General features: G+C 42.0%; 1 long non-coding RNA gene across 1 annotated transcript; it reads right to left on the reverse strand.

Annotated features, from left to right (window-relative positions):
• Positions 1 to 1,349: 1,349 nt before the first annotated feature.
• Positions 1,350 to 7,103, reverse strand: LOC115576858 (uncharacterized). Its single transcript, XR_003982957.1, has 2 exons — positions 6,626 to 7,103; positions 1,350 to 2,016 (listed from the first exon to the last, which is right to left on the reverse strand). It is a non-coding gene; the product is annotated as an uncharacterized LOC115576858 (long non-coding RNA).
• Between the last annotated feature and the right edge of the window lie 6,125 nt (positions 7,104 to 13,228).

Consider the following 13,228-nt stretch of genomic DNA (forward strand, 5'->3'; position numbering starts at 1 on the left):
TAAGCTATAGCCCTCTCCACAGTAAAATGTCAAAATGTATTCCGCGGAAAAGGCTTATTGTAAGTACACTTCTTAACATACAACATACATAGTGAAGGGCACGGTTACTAAGGGGGATTAGAGTTCACTAAGTACACACTGAAATAAGACTATACAGGTTAAAATGGTGGAGTGTTGATGCAGATCATACACACATACGTCAAAGTTTGGGTTGGTTGAAACCATCAATTTGTGAAATGCTTGATGCAGTGTTAATTGGGATGGTTGGGTTAAATCATTCACTTCTGTCCAGTTAATTGGTCATTTATCATACAAGAACAAAAGTGTGCCTTTTCTGTTATAGTTCAACCTGTGATACTGATCCACGTCAGCTGCTTACTCAGAGCAAGTGACAACAGATGTGCATCATTAGTTGTGATTAAATGGGTGCTGGTAAGTTGTGGGTAAAATTGCGGGAACAGTTTTTTGTGAAAAGCAGCAGACATTTTGTTTATTCAGTTGATGCAGTCATGAGCGTGTATGGGTGCCCATAGGTAAACTGTTACATCAGAAGTAAATGAGAAGTCTTAAATTAAGGGTTTCTTTCTTATTTTCAGTGATTGTTACCTGATATCTGGTCATGACAGATGGTATGTTCCAATTTGGTAAAAGGCAAGACACAAGTCAACTGTTGCCCTATATATACTCTTTAAGTCATGAATATAGTCAGCTGCATTCTAGGGAGCTTTGTCATCATCTAACAGGAAGAACATGCCAACAGCAACAGTCACAAATGATCTTGGCACAAAAGGAATCACTTTGGTGTGGAATCGGTCATCCCAACCCTGAAGCTGGGATGGCAGGCAGCCTAATGTATACAGATGCAGTATAGCGTCCCTGGCATACAGTGCATATGTCCTTGATGATAGTGTTTGTGGTGGAGAGCGGAGTGGAGAATAGCAAGTCAATCCTCAAGGTGTAAGCAGGGAAGAGTAAGCAAATAACAGGCTAGCTGCTGGGTTTTCTCCTTGAAACAGATACTTCAAAAAAGTATGTTTCTTTCACGGGGTTAGATGCATGAATGAAGACACTGAACACAATGGTACAAGATGGAGTATTCGCTTTATCACTATATATGTACTGAAGAGGGATGACATGACATGAATAAATGTCATTGTTTAAAAAAAATGGCAACAAGTAATACATTATATTTAGTGTAATGTTCTCCTGTTTTCATCACACTGCCTCAATACGCTTCATTAAATTAGAGCAAATTTGTTTTGTTGCATTTGCATATCTTTGAAATTAAAATTTGCACCGTTCTACACTCAGTGACTGCATCTGCACAAAACTTCTTTGCAGGAAAAACATTTGTTTACTTTTTTTTTTTTTTTTTGCATTGTATGCTTTGTACATTGGTGTATCGGCTTGATTGTTAGTTTAACCTGTTCTAGAAATGTATGTAAAATGATTCTAAAACACCATCGAACACAATGGAAAACACTTGGTTGCAATTAAATAACAACATCACTGAAAATGTACCCCTAACACTTGTTTTTCTAAGGAAATATACAGGCGCATGGCGCAAAGAAAAGCCGTTTTATGACCTCAAAATACCCCTTCCTGAGAGTAACAGGGGCAAAAACTCATTACAATTCTTTATTTCCTTATTTGCACCAACTTTGTGCATAATAGAATGCGTTAGATTAAGGCGTGTGGGTCTTGTTTCACAGATTAGTCAGTTCATGAATTTTAACATTAACCTGCCCTAAATGCGACTATGAAATACAAATATATGATTCTAAAATGTCTGTATCTTTTATTTTAAACCACTTTAAGTCATTTGTGTTGAGTCTCCTCTGTCTTCTTTTTTTTCCCGAAGGATGAGGGTTGATACAGAAGCACGCTGTTCCGGGACCAAAAAGGATAATACAGGAAAGGCAGGAATAGAAGGAGAGAGAGAGATGGAGGGAGGGAGGGTGAAGACTGTGGTACGGCTGGGAGGTTGAATCATCAAGCTTGGTGGAATTTCAGCAGCTGCAGAGAAAGAGGGGAGCAACACATTGTTAAGGAGATTAGAGGAATAGTCAGAGGAGAGAATCCCTTTTACTTTAATCCCATATGGGTTTAAATGGAGAGGAGAAGACACTGTTTGAACATTTATGCAACCGGGGCAACAGTCGGTTTGGCTCAAAAATGGCAACAAAAAAAGAGTAGCCATCGCCAGGAAAAAAAAAGGGGGGTGGGGGAATAAATCTGTTTTGAGGTTGTTTGCAGATGGTTTTTTTATCCTGGATGCAAGACCAAACAAGGCGGACCAGTAACTAAGAACCTGAAATCAAGGTTGCACAGAGTCGTACACTGTCAACTTCTCACACAAACAGAAGTGATAGAGGCAGCTGGATGCAGGGTCGCCAATTTGTTAAGTGTCTTTATTATTATTGTTCATGCGAATGGGTGCAGGAGGCTGTCGTTTGTGTTGGAGTGTTAAAGGGAAATTTGGTTTCAGCTCGAAGTTTGGCAAACAGCAATGAAATGTGACCTTGGCTATGTATAATACAAAGGCTTGGTTCGCAAAGTGCACTCATTAGAGAAACAAATTAAAGGTTTTCGTCCGGGGGGAGATTTCTGTGCTGACTCTGACTGTAAAACAGTGGTGCTCTTTAACATACCGACAAAGGATGATTTGAGTTTAAAGGCGGGGAAAAACGTTTCATTACAGAGTTGAAACCCCAAAGTCATACTGTCAAAGCGTGTGCCATTTCGCACGCCTTCAGCCAGAGAGTAGGGACTAATCAGTGAAATGAACCTGTCGCAGCAGTGCTTGAATGTAAAGAGGAAACCTGAACACTGTAAACCCACCAGGGCACATTGTTCAGCTCCATATAACTGACGGGTAAAAGCCTCAATGCTACATGTGTTAGAAGGATTCTGAGAGTGTTCATGTCACTTTCAAATTGTAATATGCAAAGATTATTATGCTCATTATCGGCACATACAGAGATCATTTTTATCTGCGGTTTTTTTAGGGATTGTACTAGACTGTGCATGTTTTCTCATCCTCTCCAAACTGGACCTTCCCCCTCAGGGATCAGAGTGTCACCAAGAGTGAAGTTATTGTGCCTAAACTTAACAAAGTAGTGTTGGTACCTGAACCTAGCCAAGTAGTTTTGGTGCCTAAACTTAACAAAGTAGTTTTGGTGCCTGAACCTAACCAAGTAGTTTTGGTGCCTACCTTAACCAAATAGTGTTGGTGCCTGGACCTAACCAAGTGGTTTTGGTGCCTGAACCTAACCAAACTGAGATATTTTCACAACATTAATGACCATCCAAAAGGTGTACATCATTATATGTGGACTGTCTGCAATCTTTTTTGAATGTCTAACTAGACATTGATTGCAGGATTGAGGATTATTGCTAACATAACCATAAAGCCCTTCACGTGCATACTCACAATATATGAGGTTACATAGAGCGGCATAATCTGATGCTAAAGGCCTTTGACCAAGCTGCTGTATTGGACGAGTTGGGAGTAGAACATGTTGGTTTTGTTGACCAAATAAGAAATGAATCACATTTTCTATGTTAATGGGCTATGCATAACAATACACAGTGTATAGTATATATTTTTGTTTTTTTAGGTGTTGTCCTCAGAAGTAATGTTTAACAGACAACTAGACCATAAGGGGAGTCTAACTCTGTTTAAAAACAGTAATCCTATTAGACAACTGTCCACAACAATTTGTCTGTCAACCTGAAACACATAGAAAAGCGCGTACAAAATGTTGCTATGTTTTACAGCTGCAGTCCCCCAAACCCCAAATAGAATAGTGGACTATTGCAGCATGTCGTCAGTTCAAAATCACGTTAACAAAATTAGAAAAAGTCAAGTAGCATCAACCTTGCCCCCAAAATGTCACTAGATGGCACATCCATTACCATTAAAAAATGCTCACAAAAATCATTCTAAAGGCTTACTTCATGGTTCATGTTTTTTGAGTCCTCTTCTGGCTTTCTAACTTAGAAAATTTCAACTTTTAATTGAAGTTAATGGCCATGGTCATGCCAGAGTGTCCTGTGGTTTAAAAATGGAATGACAGGGTCTTGTTACTCAGCATTGAAGCCAATCTTGCTTTGGAGCCTGCAGCTGCTCTGAATGCTTGCCCGAATAGGTTCCTCATCCGAGGAAATGAATGAGGAAATCATTTTTCAACCCATTAACCCAATTCAGCGTAATATACAAAGTATTGTCCCTGTCATTTGATGCATTTGTCTGAATTCCTAATTTCTTGGGTCAATATTTTTAACATCCCAACATAATACTTAAACTATTATACACTTGATTCTGTGTCTTTATTTTTACCTTATTTTGGCAAATTAAGAGATACAATAGACATAAATTACAAAGCATCTGATAAGCAAATGAACCAACATTCATGGCATTCCATTCTATGTATGGGAAAAATGTAAGGTCGGCCAGAAGTACCTCATACTATTTCATAAATGTCTGGTACAACTATAAGCATCAAATAAATTATTCAGTGTTCCCTGTAGCCGGAGTTGTTTTTAACTTGACCATGATGCTAACTGATTGCTGATGCCCCCCGTATGTGTATATAAAGAGTCCATATCCAGGTTTTGTCCTGTTCTTCTGTTGATATAAAGTCGCTCCGGCCAAATTACTCTGTAACCTGACGTGCTCTTAGAAAGTAGCTTAGAGGGTATTTGGGAGCTTGGTTGATCTCTCCCACAAATATTTGCAGTTTTTTAGAGCTGCACTTTTGCACGCCCCTAAATGGTACTGATCGAGAGCTGTCTAACAGCTGTAAAAAATGTATTACCTCAAAACCATAAAACGCGATGTCGATAACTGGACACGGCACTTTCATGATTACCAACCAGCCAGTACACTGCAAAAATCCTATTAGTTGGAACTCAAAAAAAGTTGTTGTCCAGGCTGCCTAACAATTTCAAGTTGACTGAGATTGAGAAAACATGTTAAGGTAATTTTGCTCAAAGTACTTCATCTACGGTTCAGTCTATACATTTCTATTGTTACCTAACTTAGTTTTAGGCCAGTATTCTTTGGGGGGTGCCTGCAGGAATTGTCTTATTCTTGGCATGAGCAAGACTATCAGCAGCCATGGCTATAGTGGCTTCTATTGGACCTGTTTTGTTCCAACATGGTTCAAAGGTGACGCCAATATGATTGTGTAAATGATATATATCCTTTTTCGTGGTACGCAATGTTGTCATTATTGTCAAAAACTGTGATATATCTAAAAATGTAACTTATTACAGAGACACAGCATGTTTCTATATGTTCTCATCAAACTATGGAAAAAAAGGCTCAGTGCATTCTGGGAATTATGCAAATATGCTGATTTCCTCAATAAGTTGACAGAACTCTGTGCAGTAAATTCACCCAACTCATCGTTTCAAGTCGAAAAGACTTCAAGTTAGAGGAGTTTATAACTTCAGTTTTAACCTTCTATAAATAAAAAATCTGCACTAAGTAAATGAGAAGAGATCCACAGATGCAACACAAGGCCTGTACAACTTTTACATTATATGGTGGTTCCACATGATACCAAAGGGAGGAGAGAGAAAAAGAGAGAGAAAAAAAAAAACACTACTCAGGGTATTTTAAATTCATAGAATATTGGTCAACACAGTGAATTTCCCTTCCAGGGTTCCTTTACGTTCAAATTTTAGACTTGGTCCTAACATAGTAACATTAATAACAATCCAAAAGGCATATATCATAGTATGTGTTGAAGCTGAGAACCAATGGTATAAAGAGCAATCAAAGTCTGAATTGGGTGGGTATTGCGGGCGGATGGATGGGTGTACTCCCCTAGGTGGACCGGAGTCCAAGTCGGATGTGTGACCGGTGTCAAGTTTCCCTTTTTTTGTTTCCTTTACTGGTCTTCATTTCAAGACGAGTAAGGGAAGGGAAGTGTAACATAAGTGACGTGACTAAGCTTACATAAAAAACATAATGACGTAAAACTTAATTAGGCCTTGCAGTGCAAACGACGAGCTTACCAAAACATTAAACATTTTTTTTCATGTCCAGAGTACATGAAAATGTGCACTTTGAAAATCCCCTCAAGCACAGTTTGCATGAGAATGACAGGCCGAAACGAAGAGAACAATGTTCCTGTGACTAACTATTCGTATAGAGGTGTGGACAGAGCCGTAATATCCAATTTCTGCCCTAGTATAATTTCTCATCATCACATCTAATCAGTATTACATTGTTCAGGATATCTGGTAGCTTACACAATCAAGGTTAAAGTTCGTCATTTACGGGTAAATGCATGACCAAATAAGGAGCAATTAATGCCAAAAACAACTGCAAAACATATCAGGAAGGCAGAACACTCAAAATGACTAGCTAATACCCTGGGACTATCTTCTATCAGGTGTATAGTTTAATTTGGCCCTGTAGCTGTTAAAAGTAACAAAACATTTTGACAGAGGTCATCAGATGCTTCTTCTGCATTATATATATATATATATATATATATATTATTATATATATTTCCCCCTGTTTTCCAATTTCCTGGCATTGTTTATCTACAGAATGTATAGCAGCTTTTACTCCCCGAGGTGTCTGAAAAAGGCATAAAAGAGAACTGACAGTAAGCGTATTCATGCCTGGTCCGACACTTTGGCAGAGCAGCAACACTGCTGCTTTGTTATCATCCAGCCGTGTTCCTTTTGCCTCTTGGACTGGAAGACTCCCACCGCCAACCTCCGCATCTCAGCGCCGACGGGGAGACTGACGCAGCGCTAACTCGACAAAGCGCCCAACGTGACGAGCCAGAGCGAGGCTTCTTGTCAGATGAGCCGAGAGGCGTCCTGGACCTCAATGGAAAGGTGCTGACATGAAAAGCCATTTGTAAAGAGGAAGTGGAGGTGTAGCCCCGGACGGGCCGGAGGCTGCGAGCGAGGCCTAACAGCGGGCTGCCACGGCGCCAGCAAACAAACTGAAGTGAAAGGCGAGCTCGGGAACTGTCCGGGAAAGTAGAGTCAATCTCTGCCAGCTACTGTGAGCTTTGAAGGCTCCAGTGTTTGTGTGGAGTCTGTTTCTCGCTCTCTTTACAGCGCTGTTCCGGGAAAACCAGCTGAGGACACCAGATCTTGGAGCGTCCAATCATGTCCATACGGAACGTTCACTCATGAAGAAAATGTATCCTATTCACGCATATAATACCGACATGCATAATCAGACAAGGGCGGAGGCGGAACGTGACTCGACGTCATGTGGCTCACCCTCCTTGTGGCGCACATGTAAGCCCATACACTGCAAACAAAAAAATATAAAAAATACCAATCGAGCCAAGCTGCCCTGCATCGTCGCGCCTTTTGAAGGCTTCTCCTACTGAGCCATCAAACATCCCCAAAACATTTTAGCTTCTCTTATTCTGGCACAGGCCTGTCTGTCTCATCCTTCAAAGCCAATCCTCAAAGCTGGGGCAATGGATTATCTTCCAATTTCTCCCCCAGAAAACGAGACCGAGTAGGAGGAGGGGGGGCGGCTGGAAAAGAGAAAAGACGAGGAATAGGTGGTAAATTATTCGTTTGACTGTGGCTCCCTTGCTCCCTGCATCCTGGGCTGGCTGCTGCTTGTGCTTTTTTTTTTTCCCCCCTATTTTTTTAATTCATTTCCCCACTCTATCCTCTTCCCCCTCTCCCTCTCTGACTCAACAAAGCCCTACTCAGCATCCTTGACGGGAGAGATCACAGGAGAAGAGAGTAATGAGACTCCGGCTAGCTGACTTCCACTGTATCCTCTCCGTTCTACTCCCCCCCCCCCCCCCCCCCCACCCGCCCCATCCTCCCCCCCCGCCTCCCTTCACCACACACAGTCAGTCATTGTCTAGATCTCTGCTACCTGGTGTGAGGCAGGGTGTAATTCATTAGTGAGTGAGGCTAGAGGGGCTGTCTCTCTCGCTGAAGGGAAAAAAAAGAAAAAAAAAAAAGGTGATGAAATCAAAACACCGGCTGATAGTCGAGGCCCACCCTGTTGTTTTCGCTGTGCCGCCTGACACCCCCTCCCTTCCCCATTCTCTATATGTCTTTCTGTCTCTGCCACCCACTTTGAAGTCTCTCCACCAAGACAGCCTGACTCAGCAGCCGGGCTCCCGTCAGCTCCCGGAGACCGAGGTGAGCACCAATGTCAGGCAACCTTGACAGAGACTTATGGTGAAGCGAGCCTGACACGGGCATGCAAATAAATTAGACACGCGCAACACACATCAGCGGCGGCCTACAAATCACGTATTCAAACACAAAGCGCACAAGGCAAACAGCGCCACGCTCGGATTCGTACTCATGAAAAAAAAAAACGCGTGCACGTAGGGCACGGCGGGAAAAAAAAACACACAGCGGCGCCGAGCTGGGAGCTAATTCTGCCACGCTGAATGACAACGACATGGCAACAGGGTTGCGTCACAGGCTGATAGCTGGAAGACAGAGGGAAAGAAGAGGAGGAGGAGGAACGAGGAGCGAGACGGTGTGTGTCGGCAGGAGGTGTAAGAAATGATGGAGGTGGGGATGATGGAGGTGAGGGAGGCCGAGGCCATAATTTATGCATCCGCACCTGCTGTTCTGGTCTTCTGTATTTATGAGACTCTGTCCACTCTAAAAAGTCAGGGATCAAAGGATGGTATCAAAGGCCTTCAGTGAATGGAGGGCAGAGATCCAAGGAGATGTGTAACCCATGCGAGGCAGGCTCTCCCTCCTGCGCCCTCCTTTCTCTACTCACTATCATTTGCCTGCTTTTACACCGCGATACTACCACGACTACAAAATCTCGTGCCGACTTCCCATCACATTTTTGGAGTGTTTCGTATTGACCCACATAACCCAAAGTTCAACTCAACTGCAGACGGCTAGCTCGGAGATCTGCATGTGAATTGCTAGCAGCATCTACAGGCGTCTTATGCTGCATTCACGTACCCAGACGGCTGTGATAGAAACATGGCATCCAGGTGAACACGCGATGGCTACGATGGCTTTTCATTCGTCTCCATTCAAGTTGCGGTCAAACATAATTCAGTGTCGGATACAGAAGTCAAAGATATAGCAGTCATAACATTGGCGATGGCCTCCATGCTGCTTGCTACTGTTTGACTCCTTTCGTTCGACGTCACGAACAGGATTGAATCGCCTATTGTTCGTTTCTCTCTAACTCTACACCACAAGTCCTTGCAGTCTTCAGTCCCAACCAATGCTGACATAAGGGACATCACTTTGGGACACATTTTCACATATGTAGTAGTACCGCCCAAGACCTGGAAACAGACTTTTATGCAGACAGTCAGTGGGATTTCGAAGTTGATCCCTTATTTTTCAGGGGACTTAGAATATATCAGATTTTCTGATAATTGTTCGCTTAATTTGTTTACTGGAACACATATAATGAAGTTCCGATGAGTTCCTGACAACTTGGTTCTAATTCTTTTGTATTTCTCTAGAGCAAATAACACATAAGCATCAATCAGAGGTAACGCTCAGACACCAGAAAAAAGCTAATCTGCTTCGTCCAAACTGGTCCGTCACGTTTGATTGCATTGGGCTGCAACACAACCAAGCAAACTTTAATAGGTAAGTGTGTGTGTGTGTCATGTGGGACCATCTTGTTTACAGTGAGTAGCTGATTGAAAAAAAGTTTTTCTGGGCCTTGGAACTCAGCCCAGTATCTCCACGAGTGATGTTCATATTGGACGACTGAACCTTCACCATTTACCTTCAATGCCAACGTTCACTGCCAACTCGGGAGGTCATGGGCCCCTTTATGTAGTGAGGTAAATCAGGGTGGTGGATGATTTCATAACCTTAACCGAAGTTTATTTACAACCTAATTGTATTATTACGTCCATTGTAAACATTAAAATTGAGTTTGAATTTCCTTCTCTTTTTTAACCACTCTTTAATTAATTTGTATACATATGTTTATGTTTAACAATCCTAATAAAGACTGTTGATGTGGATCATTTCTCATACCGATCTATAGACGACCTTGTTTCTGCTCCTGAGCAAAGATTCCTGTAATATTCCTGCGTATGTGTTGCAGCTCAGCAGACATTGTTTTTATCACAGCTTCGTGAAAAATTCAGCAGCGCTTCGGAGAGAGATTGCATTAAAGTATGATTAATTTGAAATATGAATTCATCCCTATTCTATGGTTTAGACGGCTAAGCAATCAATTAATTTGTTTATTATTCATCACCACAGCACCCGTTTTCTTTATTTATATATTAACTCATCAACTTAAAACATAAAGCTGGTGTACATCCGCCAATAACACAAAGTGCTGTGGAGCTGTTGTTTCTTTTTGTGTACGGCACTTTCGTATGTGCCAGAGAAATCACACTAATTTCACTCGCCCACCACCCACAACAAACCCAGACAGCACTATACCTTTTATTCCAAAAACAGTCATAATGAAGCCAATCCTTGATGTCAGGCAGCAGACATGCCTTGGCAGTTTTGAAACCAGAGTGGCAATTGTTACTTCAGTCTCCTGAGGCCAGATGTGAAAGTACCAGCCATCTATTTTCAAATGGTTAGAGGAGAAGGAGGGAGGGAGAGAAAAGATCTATAAGACAATTAGAGGCTGGATTTCCACTTCAGTGGCAGCAGTATTTTTACTTGCGTGGGTGTGTATGTGTGCGCACACAGATGTGTTGTTGCTACTTTTGTATGAATGGTGCAGGTGGGAATAAAGATTCCAGTCAGCCATAGGAAGATAAGATCTGGTACACCAATAAACAAAATATACATCTCAGCTGTTTGTGGTTGTTGATTTTTTTACGTGCATGTATAACCAGGGGAGGGCTTATGGGTAAATGTGTAAAAATGTGTTAAGGCTCTAATTGAAAGCCTTGGTATTTATGAAGTGAGCATTGTCAACCATTTACTTCCGACCTCAGGTGTTTTCTAGCGACCCTAGCTATCCAAGGAACATCAAACTGTCCGGGAAAGAGGTGCCAAGATGACGAATGCTCTAAAAATCCAAAAATTAGGGATTCAGTGCCTAATCAAGGGCAAGTCAGCAGTGCTCAGGGGACTGGCTCCCTGGTCTTGAATATGCAAACCATGAGGTCCCCAAACAAAGTCCCTATTTGTCCCTATGTTGACTGGCATTCCGACAGCGTCAATAGTCCGTCAAAAAATAGAGATATTAGGATATGGGTGCATGTCTGCAGGTGCATGGATATGTAATGAAAGTCAATGAAATGAAATGTGTCACATTTTTTGGGGGACCTAAATGATTAACAAAACACTAAATAAAAATGCACATGTCACAGAACAAACAATAGAGTGAAACACTAAAATATCCCAGTATAACTAAGCAGTATACCTTCGATGCTGGAACTCACCTCTGTTGCTCTCAGAATCTGTATGTAGCCCATGCCTGGGGGTGTTCATTGAGAGGCTGCTGGTTAGCAGTAGTTAAGGTTATGGCAGAGCAGCTGGGAGACATCAGACTTCAGACATCAGTTAATGTTAGATGCTTTTTTTGTAAATTTATTGAGAGGTCCAGCCCTCAGACACACTCGACTGTGGCAGAGTCCTTTTTATACATCCATAACAATGAAGCGTTTATTGGATACAAAATTAACACACGTCCCTGAGTGCTGGAGGACATGTCAACATGTTTTCGTTTTTTCCGAAGAACAAACTCCAAAATACCATTAAGAATTTTAACTTAATTTTATTGAGTAACCTTATTTGAAGGACTTTTCCACAAACATGAAAGCAATTAAATTCTGGTTTGTGCATCTAATTTGTAACCGTTTGGAGCATTTTGACCAAAAATTAAATTAGACAAAAACCTTCAAGTTATTTTCTCAGCTGGCCCCCCCCCCCCCCCAACAAAAAAGCAGGCTTTCCTCGACCTGAAGTGCAAACAAGAGCGGGCATATCACGCTCTACAGGTTGTCGTGTATTATGCATCGCCCTGCATTGATGAAACGTCCTCGATTACAACGGTTCTGTTCATAACTTTGGGTGGTTCGCTTGATTGTACCAAGGTTTCGAGAATCTTAAATGGAACCGGTTCAAGAACAATAGCTAAATTGGTGAAAAAGGGGTAACAGAGGCTTTTAGGGCCTATTTCATTAATCCATCCTACCTATCACTTGTCTGGGTGGCCAATCAGATACACAGCAGCCCCCTGTCTGCAACCATTGAAGCGGATCTCAAAAGTAAAATCACAAATGTTTTGTCCTAATATCGTGAAGTAAGAATGCACAGTGATTCATAAGGAACCATTTTACTGACACATTTGAAGCCTTCATGGCTTCAAAAGAACTGGATTGCAGTCAACTAAACTAGGCTTGACTCATGTTTGTTTTCTCTCTGTTTATCTGTCATTGGAAGAAAAAAAAAAAAGCCGCTCAGTTGTTCCTTTCAGAAAGAATTGTTTTCTCTTTGCTGGTCAAACAGCTGCTTTAGCTCTTACATGTCTGTTGTGGAAACAATGTCGAGAGCAGAGCTGTGTTAAACAAAAGATCATGCATGCTCAGCTAAACCTGTCTCCTAAATCATTACTGTCTAATTGTCTCGGGGGATCTCATTGAGGAAAATGAGATCCCAGGAGAAGAGCCGGGATCAAATGTACCTGCGAGGTCTGAAGCCGAACCTTTTCAAGTTCCAATCCTTGTGCATGATGGATGTCGGATTAGATTTTCTTCCCCTTATTTCATTTTTCTGTTGTCTTTTTGTGTTGGTGTCGAGGAACCTCCGCTCGTCTCCAGATCTTTGACTCACGTAGCCGGGACAAATTTCTCCTTTGTTCCACGTTGTTTTGCAGGGAACCTGCTGGCACAGATGGGTCTAGGTGGAGCCCCTGTCAGGAGGGAATAGCGCGGATAAAAACGAGAATTTGTTTAACCAACAGGTTCTTTGTGTACCTTCACTAACGTTTGATTACCTTTGCACTCATATGGGAGGCAGACGCTGATTGGGTCTGATGCAAGAAAGGGGAGAAAAAATGCAGGTACGGCGGAGGGATGGGGAGAGGAAACAATTGGAGCTGACAGTCCACCAGCTGTGCAGAGAAAGTAGAAATCACTGTTCCCCCATGAAACATCCGATGAGTCAGGCTATCCAAAGTCACACTCTGTGTCGTGCAGAGAGGGGGTATTAAAGCTGGACGACAAATGTTAATTCCTCCTGCCAAATGCAACATGGAACAGTGGACGGACGACAGGGAGAGGCCGGAACTCAG

Source organism: Sparus aurata, chromosome 24, assembly GCF_900880675.1.
Source record: "Sparus aurata chromosome 24, fSpaAur1.1, whole genome shotgun sequence".
Lineage (NCBI taxonomy): Eukaryota > Metazoa > Chordata > Actinopteri > Spariformes > Sparidae > Sparus > Sparus aurata.